The 17,242-nt window shown below is 34.3% G+C and overlaps 1 long non-coding RNA gene across 1 annotated transcript in view; it reads right to left on the bottom strand.

The window, feature by feature from the left end:
- Nucleotides 1-9,435: 9,435 nt before the first annotated feature.
- LOC125093689 (uncharacterized) overlaps nt 9,436-17,242 on the bottom strand; it is a 33,354-nt gene continuing 25,547 nt past the window's right edge. Inside the window, exon 4 of the long non-coding RNA XR_007125319.1 lies at nt 9,436-9,481. This is a non-coding gene — a long non-coding RNA (uncharacterized LOC125093689). The remainder of the gene's footprint in view (nt 9,482-17,242) is intronic.

Raw genomic sequence — 17,242 nt, 5'->3', positions numbered from 1 at the left:
AAAAAATCCAAAGATTTTATATTTTCTAATATTCAGAAAAATTTAGTAGTATCAGGATCTCTTTTTGGGAAAATTAATTAAATAAGAGAATTGATCTGTCCTCTCCAATGCCCAGATTTCACCTTTTGGCATTTATAAATAATTATACAAGCAAGGTGACTTCCATTTTAGTGTGATACTATCTCAAAACGGAGAAGAATAAAGAAGAGCCCCAAAATCTCTTTTGGAAGAGACATATGGTCAAAATTAAAAATAAAAAAAAGAAGGAGAAAAACGAAAGAAAGGAAGGAAGGAAAGGAGGAAGGAAGGAAGAAAGGAAAGTGGGAGAGAAAGGAAGGAAGGAAGGAAGGAAGGAAGGAAGGAAGGAAGGAAGGAAGGAGTTCAGAGGAAATAAAGATAAAGTGGTAAAAGATTGCATTTCTTAGTGCACAAATGGAGCCTCCATATTAACAAAACAATGGGAGATGTGGTGGTAAACTTAGCTGCAAAAATACAGATTGAAAAAGATGAGGAGAATTCATTAAATGTAAGAATTCATGAAAAGTAAAATGAACATAAGCAGAATTTCAAGTCAACTTGTTGCAGGTGTGTGGGGAGCTAAAATTGCACATTGGGGAGGACCATGCCTTTCCCACTCTCTTGCACAAAGCTGGAAGTAGGAAACAGCAGAATTAACAAAAATAAAGTCCCAGGTATTTTATGAGCAGAGTCAGTCTATTCTCTTCTCTAAGAATCTGGGAGGTCAGTGGAAAGAAGAAAGAAAATTCTCAGTCTACAAAGACCAACTGCCCAATTACTTAAATACTAGATGTTAAAAAGTAAGTCTTCCACATGATCACGTACCTTCTTTCTCTTTCCAGATCACCTTAAGATATAATAATTTCAGGTTAATTTTTATAAAATAAAAATTATATATATAAATATATATTATTATATTAAAATATAAAATATATATTATATATAAAATAAAAATCAGAGAGCTGATTTTGAAACTTTTAGAGAGATGACTAAAACTAATTTTTATTTTTTCCTATAAAGTAAACTATTAATTGAATATATAAGAAAATCTCAATATAATCAGGTGTGCATTATGAAGTCATCCAATTACATGTCATTTTCTTTAAAAATTGCTACTTCTAGTCTGAACCATGAAAAAATTAAATAATGAATGAGATGCACTAGCTAATAATCATTAACAACTGGATGAAAATTTAAAAAAATGATTAAGAAGATACATAATAAGCTCTGAGTCAGGGACTGTGTGAGTAGAAGAAAGCTCAGTAATTCTGCATCTGAGAGGCATCATTGCTCAGCTTTCCAAATTATCTGGAGTAGATTCTCATAAACATTGAAAAAAATGGCAGAAGATTTGAATAATTGTTTTCTCCTTTTGTGTCTCTTTTGAAGGTTAAGATCTTATAGTGAAAGGAATGGCCTGTAGGTGCAGACACAATAGGTGGGAGTTAGCTTACTGCTTTTCTGAGCCAACAACTGGTGGAATGAAGGATATCAGGAAGATCATTCTGATAGTCTAGATTTCCCAGTATTTGCTTATGATGTCTTGATCTCCACTTCTAGGGTTGTAGGCATAAAAAGTGGAATTAATCTTGTCTTTAGGAATACCAGTAAGGTTGTTAAAAAAGCTAACCAAATCTAACATAACAGTAAATGCTTCCAGAGAGGAATTATAAAGCAAATATATCATTTCCCTTCTCCTGGCATTAACCAAGGAAAAGGACAGGATTCAACTCTGGTGAATCCTTGAGTTTATCGGCCAAAGACCCAGATTTCCCCTTGCTCAATGTACAGAGAGAACAGACTTCCTCCACGTTAGAGATGGTGTTCAGTCATGAAGATGGTAAATTTTCAGAGTTCTTAGATTGAATTCCTATTCTTCTGAGTATTTGGAAGCCCAACTTTTGCCTGTTTTTATCTCCTCAGAACTGATCAAATTTCTGTTCTGTGGGGCAATTCTTCTCTGTCCCCCTTTCCTCCACTCTAGCCAGTCCACAAAGCTCCTAAATTTCTATTGTTTTTCTCATTGTTCATCCATAAATGCTCTTTCATGCCATGCACCCAAACTAGAGATGAAGGCTATGTGTCAAGCGACATAGCTCTCTAGTCAAGTATCAAGTCTTTTCATAGACGATTAACAGCCAGCAAATTGATTGCTCAAATAACACTGATAACTATTTTTTGCTTTCTTTTAGATGGAAAGAACAATGCATTACAATGAAGAATCTCCACATTTTCTATTGTCACTGCTTATCTTCAATAAAGAATATTAAAATATAGTAGTGTCAGCGGCAAGTTTTGTGTTTATACCAATTAATGTGCTAAAATTTCAAAGTATATGTGGCTTTAAATACTTCCACCTGCCCTAAAAACATGGAGATTAATCCAATTCATCAAGAATACTGGGGCGCCTAGGTGGCTCAGTGGGTTAAAGCCTCTGCCTTCAGCTCAGGTCATGATCCCGGAGTCCTGGGATCAAACCCCGAGTTAGGCTCTCTGCTCAGCAGGGACAGGGAGCCTGCTTTCCCCTGTCTCTCTGCCTGTCTCTCTGCCTACTTGTGATCTCTGTCCGTCAAATAAATGGATAAAATCTTAAAAAAAAAAAAAAAGGAATACTGATCATTATAGCTGTGTGAATAGTAACTGGGAAAAGTTCCTTGAAGTTTCCATATTTATAAATGGTAGATCAGCACTTAATAGTATATATTAAATGCCAGATGATGTGGAGAATATTTTCAATGCCCCAATCCACCAAGTTATTGCTCTTGTGACATAAATATTTATATTTGAATCTTATTCTCTCAAATTCTCATTCTCTATCTTCTCTCTTCTTCTTTCTCTTTCTCATTTTTATAAACAAACCTTTTTTTTTTTAATGAAGACAATGTTTTCAGTTGTGTGTGTGTGATTGTACATACATATACATACATACATATATAGTACATGCTTATTGTTATTTTTTTTTCAATTTAATGTACTATATATGTATCTAGTTTTATAATGTAACCACATTAGTACTTTCATATGTTTTCAAAATTTTTGTTATTTCTCGGGGCACCTGGGTGGCTCAGTGGGTTAAAGCTCTGCCTTCTGCTCAGGTCACAATCTCAGGGTCCTGGGATCGAGTCCCGCATCGGGCTCTCTGCTCGGCAGGGAGCCTGCTTCCTCCTCTCTCTCTCTGCCTGCCTCCCTGCCTCCTTGTGATCTCTCTCTCTGTGTCAAATAAATAAATAAAATCTTTAAAAAAAATTTGTTATTTCTCAACCTAAACATCCATAATTTCTGTTATCTTAGGTCAGTTCTAGGTGCTAACCATATTAGTGGTTCTTATCCTCTAGATTGCCGTTATCATGTGTCTCTTTTTGTTCTACTACTTGCTCATCCTTAGTATTGGATCCTTTTCTGGTTTTAGGTCAGTTTTTACTTCTGTTATGTTTATGGGTTTGCCATATTGGCCATATCTGTAAAGGGAAGGTTATTTTTCCCTGTGTTCCCTATTACCACTTTTTACTTAAACTGTATTAATTATACATAATACTTCCTTGGAATGTACAAAAGATTTTCTATTTAGGAAAAACAAGTGAATTCTGTTCACTTACTTTTTTCTTTTTTTTTTTTTTCTTCTTTTATGTTCAGTTTTTAGTTTTTTCTGTTATATTGTTCCAGGCATACCTAGCCATTCCTCCACCCAATGCTACTTCTACACACTATCTCTTTGGTCCACAAATGCTGTCTGCCATTGTTTCTCTCTTTCTTAAAATATTAAGGGCGCCTGGGTGGCTCAGTGGGTTAAGCTGCTGCCTTCGGCTCAGGTCATGATCTCAGGGTCCTGGGATCGAGTCCCACATCGGGCTCTCTGCTCAGCGGGAAGCCTGCTTCCCTCTCTCTCTCTGCCTGCCTCTCCGTCTACTTGTGATCTCTCTCTGTCAAATAAATAAATAAAATCTTAAAAAAATATATTTTATTAAAAAAATTTACTTCTTAACCTTGTTGCATGACATCTTGAAATAATTACCTGTAGATTCCATGTTGGAAATTACTAGAACTAGATCTGCAAAGAGCATTAACAAAGTTTCAAAAATTATTGTGCATCTAATTTGTGAAACATGATACCACTATTGTTTTAATTTACATTGCCTACCTTTATTATTATCTTTCAGTTTAAGAGTATTTCTAACACTTATAAGCTAATTTTAGTAGTATTCACATCTTTATATTGTAAAGATTTCCTATTCTAGAATATAAAATATTCTAATTTATTCCAGTTATCTTAGACATCCTTAATTAAAGTGTCAACAACGTCTTTATATGGACACTACACATTTTGTAAGTTTTATTCCTAGGTTTTTCGTAAGTTTGTTGCTATTTTTATGTTGCATAGAAAAGTTATCAATAGTTATGCATCATTATTTTATCTGGTCATTTTAACACTTATGTATTATGTACTGCTATATGCAATGAAATTTCTAGTTTCTGGGCACCTGGGTGGCTCAGTTGGTTAAGCAACTGCCTTTGGCTCAGGTCCTGATCCTGGAGTCCCAGGATCAAGTCCCACATCAGGCCCTCTGCTCATCAGGGAGCTGGCTTCTCCCTCTGCCCCTCGCCCCTTTCATGCTCTCTCTCTCTCAAATAAATAAAATCTTAAAAAAAAAAAAAGAAATTTCTAGTTTCTGAGGACAAAATAGTCCTTGTTCTTATAGAGTTTATACATCACTTAATGAGTTACAAATCTTCCTTTTCAATAGATACAATGTGTATCTTATCAATTACTTTCAAGTTCCCCTCAATTTTTCTGTGACTCTTAAACTGCTCTAAAAAATATAGTCAATTTAAAAAATACTTCCAGAATAGTACTGAATAACAACATCATTCTTATCTAGTCCTTGACCATAATTGAAAATGTATCTAATTTTACAGCATTAAGTTTGAAGTTTTTGATAGATTTCTGATAGATATTCTTATTAACTAAATAATTTACTTTTAAATCTAAAGTTGTAACCATTTCTTTGTAATTACAAATGCATGTTAAATTTTCGTGAGTACTTCTTCAATATCTATCAAGATTAAGTGGGATTTCTCAACTATATTCAGGAAGGATAATTAAATTAACCCTCTTTTCATTCCTGCAATTAACCATATTGTCATAATATGTGATTACTTTAATCATTTTGATATTTCATGTCATAATCATCAAACATTTTAAAATAGGGACTGTGATTGATAGTTTAATGTCTTTCATTATGCTTAGAGGTAATTTAGATTTTAAACACTGGTTTAACCATTTTATATTGTAGCTAATATTTATTGTATTCTATATCTATCTCTTTATTTAAATTGCTTTGTAAAAAATTCTGCCTTACATTCTCATGGAATTCTTTCAAAACTCTTTATTTTTTTTTTTTAAGATTTTATTTATTTATTTATTTATTTGAGAGAGACAGTGAGAGAGAGCATGAGCTAGGAGAAGGTCAGAGAGAGAAGCAGACTCCCCATGGAGCTGGGAGCCCGATGCGGGACTCGATCCCGGGACTCCAGGATCATGACCTGAGCCGAAGGCAGTCGTCCAACCAACTGAGCCACCCAGGCGTCCCTCAAAACTCTTTAAATGACAAGATTGATAAACTAACAATTAATATTTGAAGAGTAATTTTTGACTGAAAATATGTTTCATCTTCCAAAGTTAAATTATTACTGGGAATACAGCTTTGAGTTGAAAATAAATTTCTTTCATAAATTTAAAGACATTATTCTATTTCTAGTATCTAGTGTTGAAAAGAGAAATTTGGTGTATATTTTATTCTTATTCCTTTACAGTTAATATTTCCTTTCCCTCTTATATCTTTTTTTTTTTTTAAGATTTTATTTATTTCTCCGACAGAGACAGAGAGGCAGAGAGGCAGGCAGAGGGAGAGGGGGAAGCAGGCTCCCTGCTGAGCAGAGAGCCCGACACGGGGCTCGATCCCAGGACCCCGTGATCACGACCCGAGCCGAAGGCAGAGGCTCTAACCCACCGAGCCACCCAGGCACCCCCCCTCTTAAATCTTTTAAACACTTCTTTAATCTTCAGATTTCCATAATTTTGTCAGTTTTTTAGTAGGTCAGAGTTAAAGGAAAGAATAAAATAATTGTTTCTCAGCATTTGATAGATCCTTTCAATCCGAGGAGTAGTTCCAGGAAAATTAACCACTTAAAAAATAAAACAAGGGCAACAACAAACAAAAGCCACTACAAAAGCAACATACATTTCTCCTCTTCCATTTTCTTAATTCTCTTCTTAAGGAAAACAGGCAAACACATTAGCTTGGCCTCTAAATATCTCCTTTGGACTGATGCTCTAGGTTCTGAAAAATTTCTGATTTTTCCTTTCAGGTAATAAATTTTATTTTTAGCGAATCCATCTTTACTTAACCCTATTTTTAAATTATAAGTGTATTATATTGGTTAATATTTTCTTCTTTATCCAAGCAGCTTTTTTTCTCTTGGATTAATTTTTCCCAAAAATTCCTGGGAGGGGCACCTGGGTGGCTCAGTCAGTTAAGCTTCTGACCTTGATTTTGGCTCAGGTCATGATCTCAGGGTGGCGAAATCACACCCTGCTTGAGATTCTCTCTCTACCTCTCCCTTTGCCCCACCCCCAAACTCATGTGCACATGTGTGTTCTCTAAATAAATAAATATATATATGTATATGTATATGTATATGTATATGTATATGTATATATACATAGATATATTTTTTAACTTCTCAGAATATCTAGTACTCAGGATATTCTTTGACTTGCTTTGTTTCTTCTGGGTTCAGTTATTTTGGTCACTCACTTTTATCCTTTTCTTTAGGTCTATGAATTACCTCAAAATTCTCGAAAATTTATTATGTTAAGGAAGGAAAATGCAGATTTCTTTATATAGGTACTTAATGTACCTATATAAATCCATTCAAGTGGTATAGGTTGATTTCCCAAACAAGTTTTATCCCAGAATTGGGACAGGGAGAGGGAAGCTGTCTTTATATTCTGTGTAAGTAGGTGAAGTGTTACCTGGCAGGTTTCACTCGAGACTATATGGGAGAAGCAGAGAAAGCATGGTTATGTGCCCTCCTAATTGCCAAAATAAAGAGAATTTTATTCTTGGGATATTGACTTTTTGAGGTGTCCCAATTTTCTAGGCTCTCTTATATTTTTCTTTTAGTCACCCCCACCCCCCTCTGACCCCTGTTAACACACACACTAATAAAACTCTTTAGACAGCAATGCTGTTGTAACACATTTAATTCAAGGGAAGGTATATTATTAATTAAATACTAACTCTGAGAATTGACTAAGGAGTCCCTTTCCATCCCTTATTTCTTTATGCTAATTTTGGAATATCATGGAATTACAATAACCTTTGCAGTGGCTTGCTTTGTATATGCATTGTGGTAGGTTTGCATCAGTCTTCTTTCTTCTTCATTATGATCTTAAAAATTATCTATCTTAAAAATTATCTAAAATACATGGCCTCTTTATAGTGTACTTTTGTTTTCCAGGATTATTAGGGGTTTTCCTTTAACAAAAATAACATTTATACCAATTCATGATATATAGGCTTGGAGGAGATATATAGGTTTCCTTGATCCTCTGCCTTGATCCAATTTTTGAACCAAGCAATCTCAATTTGTAAAATAATGTACCATCTTAGCACACAAAAGCAGTATTTGGGGTAGACTGGTCCACTTGAAAAACTATTCCAATTTCCTTTAAGTGTGCTGAAACTATCTTTCCCGGTTTCCTAGATATTAGGACCTCATTTCTGATTTCAGTTTTGCCAACCAGCTGAATTAATGTGAGATCTGAATTTGGAAATGAGCTAAGCTAACTGGGCTAAGAGGTGTCCAAAAGATTTTCTTCTTCTTCTTCTAAGAGATTAGTGAAATGGCTCTGAATCCAACATTCTAGAGGGTAATTCCTAATTTCTGATTATAACTGTAAGCCAGTTGCCTTGCAGCTAATAATTGCAATGATGGCTTTCTGATCTTAAAATTTCCTTGTCATGAAGAGGTTTAGGGAGTCTTTCCCAAGAGGTTTAAACCTTGAGTTTATTACTAAATTCCTTTCTGTTTAACATCTTTAAAAGTATTAGAAGAGTGTCAGGCACAAGCAAAGCACACTCAAAAAAACTGTAGGTATTATTATTATTAATTGAGGTTTTGCTTTCTGTTTACTATATAGCTTCCATAAAAGTCAGGGCTGTGTTTACCTGAATCTTTTACACTAATGTTCTCTTGCTGAATATATAAGTAGAAAAGGAATATATGAGACTTATTCAAAATAATTTTTTAATTCACAGATGTAAACTATAAAACCTATGTTAGGTTTAAATTTTACATCTGAAACATATGACAAAGACTTTATTCTATTTCCTTAGCAGTGAAAGCAGTGAATAATTTCAGAAGAATGTTTGTCTTTCATTTTCATAAAAGTCAAATAGTATTTTTAAGTATTTTATTCATCAAGACATACTACTAAAATAAAAATTAATAATAGGAAGGAACTAAATATCTGTGATCGCATTCAAGCCAAGATTACAAAGTCATTATCAAGTAGAACACAACCTACACCATTTTTAAATAATGACAAACCTGTAATAACAATTTAAAAATTATTTTTCATTAATATTTTAAGGATTTTTTTAGGGAAAACATTTACTATAGAACTGTACACTCATTAAATTCATGAGTATGGCAATGATTTAGTTAGATTAAGAAAATTGTCTTACAAAGTAGTTGAAGAGTAAATTGTGGAATTCAAATTAACCACACTTGAAAAAAAGTCTTTAATATTGAATTAACTTTCTTGTTTTGTATACTCCCTTAGTAGCTACAACTTGGTTAGACATTAAAGAGAAGGTATATTAAAAGGAGTCACATACAATTATAAGACTGAGAACAAATTCATTTAAAAGTAAGTAGAGAAATCTTACATTCTTAACATCATATTGAACATTTTAATGGATTATTTAGGAAATCCTGACAATTGCTCAATCACAGCAAGACAGGCATGCCAAGAACAGGGTAGGGTGATGGTATGTTAATTATAAAAGCTACATTATTATATTTTATATATTTTATTTAGCTTTTTTATTTATAAATTATTTATTTACATTTTAATGTTATATGATTTATATTTATATATTATATATTTTATTATTTAAAACACATTTTACAAATACATTTTACATTTTTAATCTACCCATTGCTTAAAGATCATGTAGTAGAAAGATGGTTTTCAACTAGACTATTTGCAATTCTCATTTAAGAGATTAAGGATTATTGTTGAATGGTAGGTACATGGTTAAGAACAAACAACAATGGAAGAAGCAGGCAGGGCTCCATTACCAATGCCCCTGATTTATCCACTCAACTCTGTCTTCACCTTTGTTTGTGTATTGGGATTTTTGCTAAGTTTTCCTCTGAGAACAGGACTCTATAACTAAAAACAAACAAAAAATTAAAAATAAGCCAAATGTTTAAAAACAACTGATCTAGTTTAAGCTCTTCAATGTCAAACACAGAAACTGAAGCCTTAAAACAGGCTTACATTAATGCCAAAATCACCATCTAAGACCAATTCTTAACCTGTGTTCCAGTCCTATGTATGCAATGACATATTGCTTCTCTTTGTATTAGTGCTTATTCATTCTACTTAATTGCTTATTTCAATGAGCCTATTATGCTACTCTTGTATTCCATGCATATATTAAGCTCTAGAGACATAAAGATGGATAATACACAATTTCCTTACCTCCAAAATCTCAGTTTATTTAAAAGACAAGCAGAGAATATAAATTTTTCAGAGTATAGAGGTAAATGTTATTGTGAGGGGCATAATACTCAAATAGAATTAAAGTTTGTTATGGCAGAAATATTTGAGAAAGATACTTTATCCCTGATTTTCTTCATTCTGGGAACAAAAATCTTAATTCTAACATTCAGAAAATATACACATGGTTCATATATCTATATGAAATGGTACTGAGGTATTTTCATCTTTGTTTTAACTCAGAAATATTTGAAGTTGACAAAAGGATTTATTAGGCATAACTAAGTTTACACTCATTTATGAAAAGTATATGGGATTTACTATACCATTATTATCCAGTGAACTCAAAAGGAGGATGACTTTTTAAATTGATTTCCAGTTTCTCTGCATTAAGTAATAAATAACATTTACCTTTTTTTTAATAAAAAAGAAGCTGTCTTCTAGTCTCCCCTGCCCCCCTAGCATTCACCATGTTCTTTTCCACGTCTTCCAGTCAATTCTGAAATGTTTATATTTCACTTCAAGACTCTTGTTACTGAACTCTTTTCTCCCTGTCACTGTAATGACTGATCTCTATCTCCGATCTGAATCATTTTGTCTCTTGAGCCTGCATTGAATCCATGAGTTCCCAAAGGTATCAATGTTCTTTTGTCTGGTAGCTAGAGATGGGTTATACTTTAAATCCCTTTGGTTACAAGAGTTCCTCTGTTCAACATAAAACAAAGCTCCCATTTGCACAGATGACACTCCCAGTGAATCATCATCAACAATAGCTCAGGATCTGACTTTTTAATCGTGTACTAGTCAATATCACATGTAATGCATAAGGTGAAGCTCAGTGTAAGCTTAATTTATCAGAATTTGCTGCAGACTTCATTGGAAATTGTCCTACAAGGAAATATCATAACCTGACAGAACTCTTCTCTGCTTTGAGTTATATATAATACTAGCTTCAAATATCTTTAAGATATTACCAAGCATCTATTTTATTATCAGACAGTGACTTAAAGATTCAGAGACTATGGCACATATTGCTTATACGAATGGTTTTTATTTTTCAGTATTTCACTGTAGTCAACGTTACTGCTTGTACTTCTATACCTAATAAATTATGTTCACCTCTGCTACATCGTGATTATTTAATCTTGTCTTTGAGTAAGCCTATGATCTCTTTAATGAGACATTATAATAAAGACACTTGAGCTGATGTTGTGAGACTGATTTTTCTTCATTAGCAGATTCCGATATCCTGAGTTTAATTTGCATACATAAAGTACTATTAACGAACCCACGCATCTAATAAATTAGAGTGAACAAAGGAAAGATTGAGAAAATATCTTTAAATATAGGTGGGAAACATGGTTTTAGTTATTTTGGGTATTCAAGTCTCAAGCTTCTCTTATGATTAAAGAAACGAATGCTTTTTTACCATTGGTATCTAATTTGCAATTTCCTTCTTTGATGTTTTGCTGGCATCATGTTACTTAAATGAAGCAAATATGCTCTTAGCTTTAAGCAGCTACTTAAATCCTTTTGAAGTATAGTGAAAACAGTAGGGTTCTGGAGTTAGGAAGATCTGAGATTTAAATACCAGCTCTGCCATTAAGTAGCTGTGTAACCCTGGGCAAGTTATTTAACTTCTCTGAGTTTCTTCTATTTTGTCTATAAAATAAATATACTATTAAAGTAGAAGATTTCTTCTAAGGATTAAATGAAATGAAAAATCTATACAAAGAGATTTAATACAAATACTACTAAAAAGTAATTGTTCCTTTAATGTCACATATTATTAATTTTCCATACTGACATAATTTTTAATCTCAATAGCTTACTTTGAGTATGCAAATATTTTAGAATAATATCTAATTTCAACTAATTTTTTCTTTCAAATATTATAGAAGCTTTCAATTAGTTTTTCTGAAATAGTCTTTTCCCCCCTAGGTCACAATTTTCTTTTTCAATTGTGAAATCTACTCCTTATCTCCAGATAAAAGATATTTGAGTAGTAAGTCAAGTCACTGAATGCAAAATCAGTGTCCCAAAACTATCAAATGTTTGTGCAGGAAATATACAGAGAAGACACTATAGTGAAGTCATTTTTTAATACAATAAAGTGTTTTGTTAAACATTCTGTAGAATCTTTAAGCTGTGAGCTAGTCTAAGAAAACAAACAAAACAAAACAACAAAATGAAGATGGAGATTTTATAGTTAATATAAAATTTTAATGACCCTTCTTGGAAATTCATAGAACACATAAGCCTTTAAGAATCCTTACAAGATAGGAACCTCAAGTCTCTTGAATCCAGTATTTTCATTTTCATTTATTTGAATCAAATGCAGTTGACCCTTGAACAACATGGATTTGAACTATATGGGTTCATTTATATGTGGACTTTTTTCAATAAATACAGCATGCTACTGTAAATGTATTTTCTCTTCTTTATGATTCTCTTAACATTTTCTTTACTTGAGCTCATCTTAAGAATATAGCATATAATGCATAATACAAAGTATGTGTTAATTGACTACTTATGTTAACAGTAACATCAGCTTCTGGTTAACAGTTGGTTATTAGTAATTAATTTTTCATGGAATCTAAAGGTCTACATGGATTTTGACCTCACAGGGGTTGGTGGCCCTATCTCTCACATCTTTCAAGAGTCAATTATTTTTTAAAAAGTCAACTATAACTATTTTTTGGAATTAATTTTTGGAAATAAATAAAATCCTATGGAATTGGTGTTTGTGTGTAAAGCACAGTAGTAAATCCTCTCACATGGATTTGACATCACACCTTCACAAAGAACATTGAGCTCTGATCAACAGGGTTGGACAATACATATTTGTATCATTAAGACTCTGTATTCCTTTTCTATGGTCTTCATTAAGTATACTGAGATACATCCTTGGCTGTTTTCTCATGGACTCACAAATTTCTATCTTAATTCTTAATACTTTAATGGCAAGAAGAATCAGTAATAACAAACTCAAAGAAAAGGAGACAAGCAGCACAAAATATACTTCTGATCTGAGTATTAAATACCAGATTTATAGTTTCAGAGATGGGGCAGTTAGGTGCAGAAATGGTGATGAATCTCTGAATTTGAGCAGAGGCAGAGATCAATAATCTAAGAAACTAGATGATAGAATGGTTAAAATGCAAAAACTTTATAAATTTATTTTAAATGGAATAATTTATGTAAAGTACATGAGAGTATGCCTAACATATAGTAGACATATACTAAATGATACATTCTTTCATTGTTGGTATCCTCAATTTTTGGTAATGAGGATAACCAACAATTTCAAAGCATGTCTTAAATTGAAAAATGCTTTGGCAAACCAATGTGTAAATTTGATATTTTTGTCTCCATCTTACAAATCTGCATATTGAACTCTGAGGGGTTAAGTAATTTGTTTACACTCACATATTTAGAAAAGTACAAGAACTGAGAATAAGTAAATAAAATGAATAAATAAATAAAACATTTATCTCAAGCTACATTTCTCTTTTTATTAATTTCTAGTAAGTGAATAAATATTCACTTTTCTACTTATAAGTACCAGCTTTATTCTCCACAAGGAGCTACACCAAATAGCTATCATATTTTGCTACTTAATTTGATTTCTCATTTGTCTCCTAAACAACCTGTGTCATACACTAATCCTCTAGCCTCCTAGATTGTTCTCAAATGTCATAACTTTTCATTTGTTAATGTTCCTCTTTATGTAGGAAAACCAGAATTAAAATGTACCAATGTAGTTTCATTACTTCAGCATTCAGTTTAAACTTTGTTTTGCTTATTCTTTAAATAGGCTTTTATTAATTTAAATTTTGATATGCATTTACATAAAAGCTGTGGTGTTTTGACTTCTTTTTACATGGACTATAATCATTCCAATCCTTACTTTTTCTGTCATTGTATAATTATTTTTGTACAGCTAAGAGTAGACTTTCATTTCTGCTTGGGATGTAGAAAGCTGCAATGAATGTCACTGCTACCCTAAAAACAAGAAAAAGATTAATAATGTACAAAATCAATACTTTCTTTGAGCCCATCAGACTACTAAGGTTAAAGGCAACTATATAAACCAATTCCTAAAGAGGACAGAGGGGACACAGAACTGTTCCACTTTTGGCAAAGTTTAGAAGAAGGAGATCATCATACAACTGAGTAAGAAGAGATTAAACAAAAAAATAATAAGAAGAATAATTACAGGTAAACTCAGGCTAACACACCAGTTTGGAATAGCTAGGGGCCTCCAGATAAAATGGGAGTCCCTGTTAACTAGAAAGCTTTTCTTAATAGCACTTTATTGTCACAAGGAAGTTTGAGGACAAGATAAAAACAAAACAAAACAAAAATGGAGAAAGTTGGGGAGGAGTCAAGATGGCGGAGAAGTAGCAGACTGAGACTACTTCAGGTAGCAGGAGATCAGCTAGATAGCTTATCTAAAGATCGCAAACACTTATAAATCCAACGGGAGATCGAAGAGAAGAAGAACAGCAATTCTAGAAACAGAAAATCAACCACTTTCTGAAAGGTAGGACTGGCAGAGAAGTGAATCCAAAGCGACGGGAAGATAGACCTTGGGGGAAGAGGCCGGCTCCCGGCAAGTGGCAAAGCAACGGAGCACAAAATCAGGACTTTGAAAAGTCAGTTCCGCTGAGGGACATTGCTCCAGAGACTTAACCGGGGTGAAGCCCACACAGGGGCAGCATGGCCTCAGGTCCCGCCGGGTCACAGAAGGATCGGGGGTGGCTGAGTGTCCCATAGCTTGCGGGTATTAGAACAGGGAAGCCGGCTACAGAGACAGAGCCGAGGAGTGAGCTCTAAGCTCGGGGTTACCTTGAACCAGTCACAGGCTCTGCCAGCTCGGAGCGCGGCCGGAGGCCAGGGTGACGGGAGTAATTGGGCGCTGTTCTCTGAGGGTGCGCTGAGGAGTGGGGCCCCAGGCTCTCGGCTCCTCCGGGCTGGAGATCGGGAGGCCGCCATCTTCATTCCCGCCCTCCGGGAACTCTATGGAAAGCGCTCAGGGAACAAAAGCTCCCGAAAGCAAACCCGAGGGGATTACTCAGACCGGCCCCGGGTAAGGTCGGTGCAACTCCGCCTGGGGCAAAGACGCTTGAGAATCACTACAACAGGCCCCTCCCCCAGAAGAGCAACAAGAAACCCAGCCAGGACCAAGTTCACCTACGGAGGAGTGCAGTTTCAATACCAAGGAGAGCAGCGGAATTCCAGAGGAGGAGAAAGCAAAGCACGGAACTCATGGCTTTCTCCCCATGATTCTTTAGCCTTGCAGTTAGTTTAATTTTTTTTTCTTTTACAATTTTTTTCTCTTCTTCTGCTAAATTTTTTTAACTTTTACCCTTTTCTTTTTTAATGTTTTTTAACTACTTTATCTAATATATATATATATATATATATATATATATATATATTTTCCTTGTTATATTTTATCTTTATTGGTTTTCTTTTTTAATTGTTTCTTTTTTTTCTTTTTTCTTTTTTCTTTCTGAACCTCTTTTTATCCACTTTCTCCCCCCTCACGATTTGGGATCTCTTCTGATTTGGCTAAAGCATATTTCCTGGGCTTGTTGCCACCCTTTTAGTATTTTACTTGCTCCTTCATATACTCTTATCTGGACAAAAGGACAAGGCGGAAAAGTTCACCACAAAAAAAAGAACAAGAGGCAGTACTAAAGGCTAGGGACCTAATCAATACAGACATTGGTAATATGTCAGATATAGAGTTCAGAATGACAATTCTCAAGGTTCTAGCCGGGCTCGAAAAAGGCATGGAAGATATTAGAGAAACCCTCTTGGGAGATATAAAAGCCCTTTCTGGAGAAATAAAAGAACTAAAATCTAACCAAGTTGAAATAAAAAAAGCTATTAATGAGGTGCAAACCAAAGTGGAGGCTCTGACTGCTAGGATAAATGAGGCAGAAGAAAGAATTAGCGATATAGAAGACCAAATGACAGAGAATAAAGAAGCTGAGCAAAAGAGGGACAAACAGCTACTGGACCACGAGGGGAGAACTCGAGAGATAAGTGACACCATAAGACGAAACAACATTAGAATAATTGGGATTCCAGAAGAAGAGGAAACAGAGAGGGGAGCAGAAGGTATATTGGAAAGAATTATTGGAGAGAATTTCCCCAATATGGCAAAGGGAACAAGCATCAAAATCCAGGAGGTTCATAGAACCGCCCTCAAAATCAATAAGAATAGGTCCACACCCCGTCACCTAATAGTAAAATCTACAAGTCTTAGTGACAAAGAGAAGATCCTGAAAGCAGCCCAGGAAAAGAAGTCTGTAACGTACAATGGTAAAAATATTAGATTGGCAGCAGACTTATCCACAGAGACCTGGCAGGCCAGAAAGAGCTGGCATGATATATTCAGAGTACTAAACGAGAAAAACATGCAGCCAAGAATACTATATCCAGCTAGGCTATCATTGAAAATAGAAGGAGAGATTAAAAGCTTCCAGGACAAACAAAAACTGAAAGAATTTGCAAATACCAAACCAGCTCTACAGGTAATATTGAAAGGGATCCTCTAAGCAAAGAGAGACCCTAAAAGTAGTAGATCAGAAAGGAACAGAGACAATATACAATAACAGTCACCTTACAGGCAATACAATGGCACTAAATTCATATCTCTCAATACTTATCCTGAATGTTAATATGCTAAATGCCCCAATCAAAAGACACAGGGTATCAGAATGGATAAAAAACTAAAACCCATCTACATGTTGCCTACAAGAAACTCATCTTAAACCCGAAGACACGTCCGATTTAAAGTGAGGGGGTGGAAAAGAATTTACCATGCTAATGGACATCAGAAGAAAGCAGGAGTGGCAATCCTTATATCAGATCAATTAGATTTTAAGCCAAAGACTATAATAAGAGATGAGGAAGGACACTATATCATACTCAAAGGAACTGTCCAACAAGAAGATCTAACAATTTTAAATATCTATGCCCCTAACGTGGGAGCAGCCAACTATATAAACCAATTAATAACAAAATCAAAGAAACACATCGACAAGAATACAATAATAGTAGGGGATTTTAACACTCCCCTCACTGAAATGGACAGATCATCCAAGCAAAAGATCAACAAGGAAATCAAGGCCTTAAATGACACACTGGACCAGATGGACATCACAGATATATTCAGAACATTTCATCCCAAAGCAACAGAATACACATTCTTCTCTAGTGCACATGGAACATTCTCCAGAATAGATCACATTCTCGGTCCTAAATCAGGTCTCAACCATTATCAAAAGATTGGAATCATTCCCTGCATATTTTCAGACCACAATGCTCTGAAGCTAGAACTCAATCACAAGAGGAAATTTGGAAAGAACACAAATACATGGAGACTAAACAGCATCCTTCTAAAGAATGAATGGG

Source organism: Lutra lutra, chromosome 2, assembly GCF_902655055.1.
Source record: "Lutra lutra chromosome 2, mLutLut1.2, whole genome shotgun sequence".
NCBI classification, from domain to species: Eukaryota; Metazoa; Chordata; class Mammalia; order Carnivora; family Mustelidae; genus Lutra; species Lutra lutra.
Note: the sequence above shows the minus strand (reverse complement) of the source record. Positions and strands in the feature narration are given on the sequence as shown.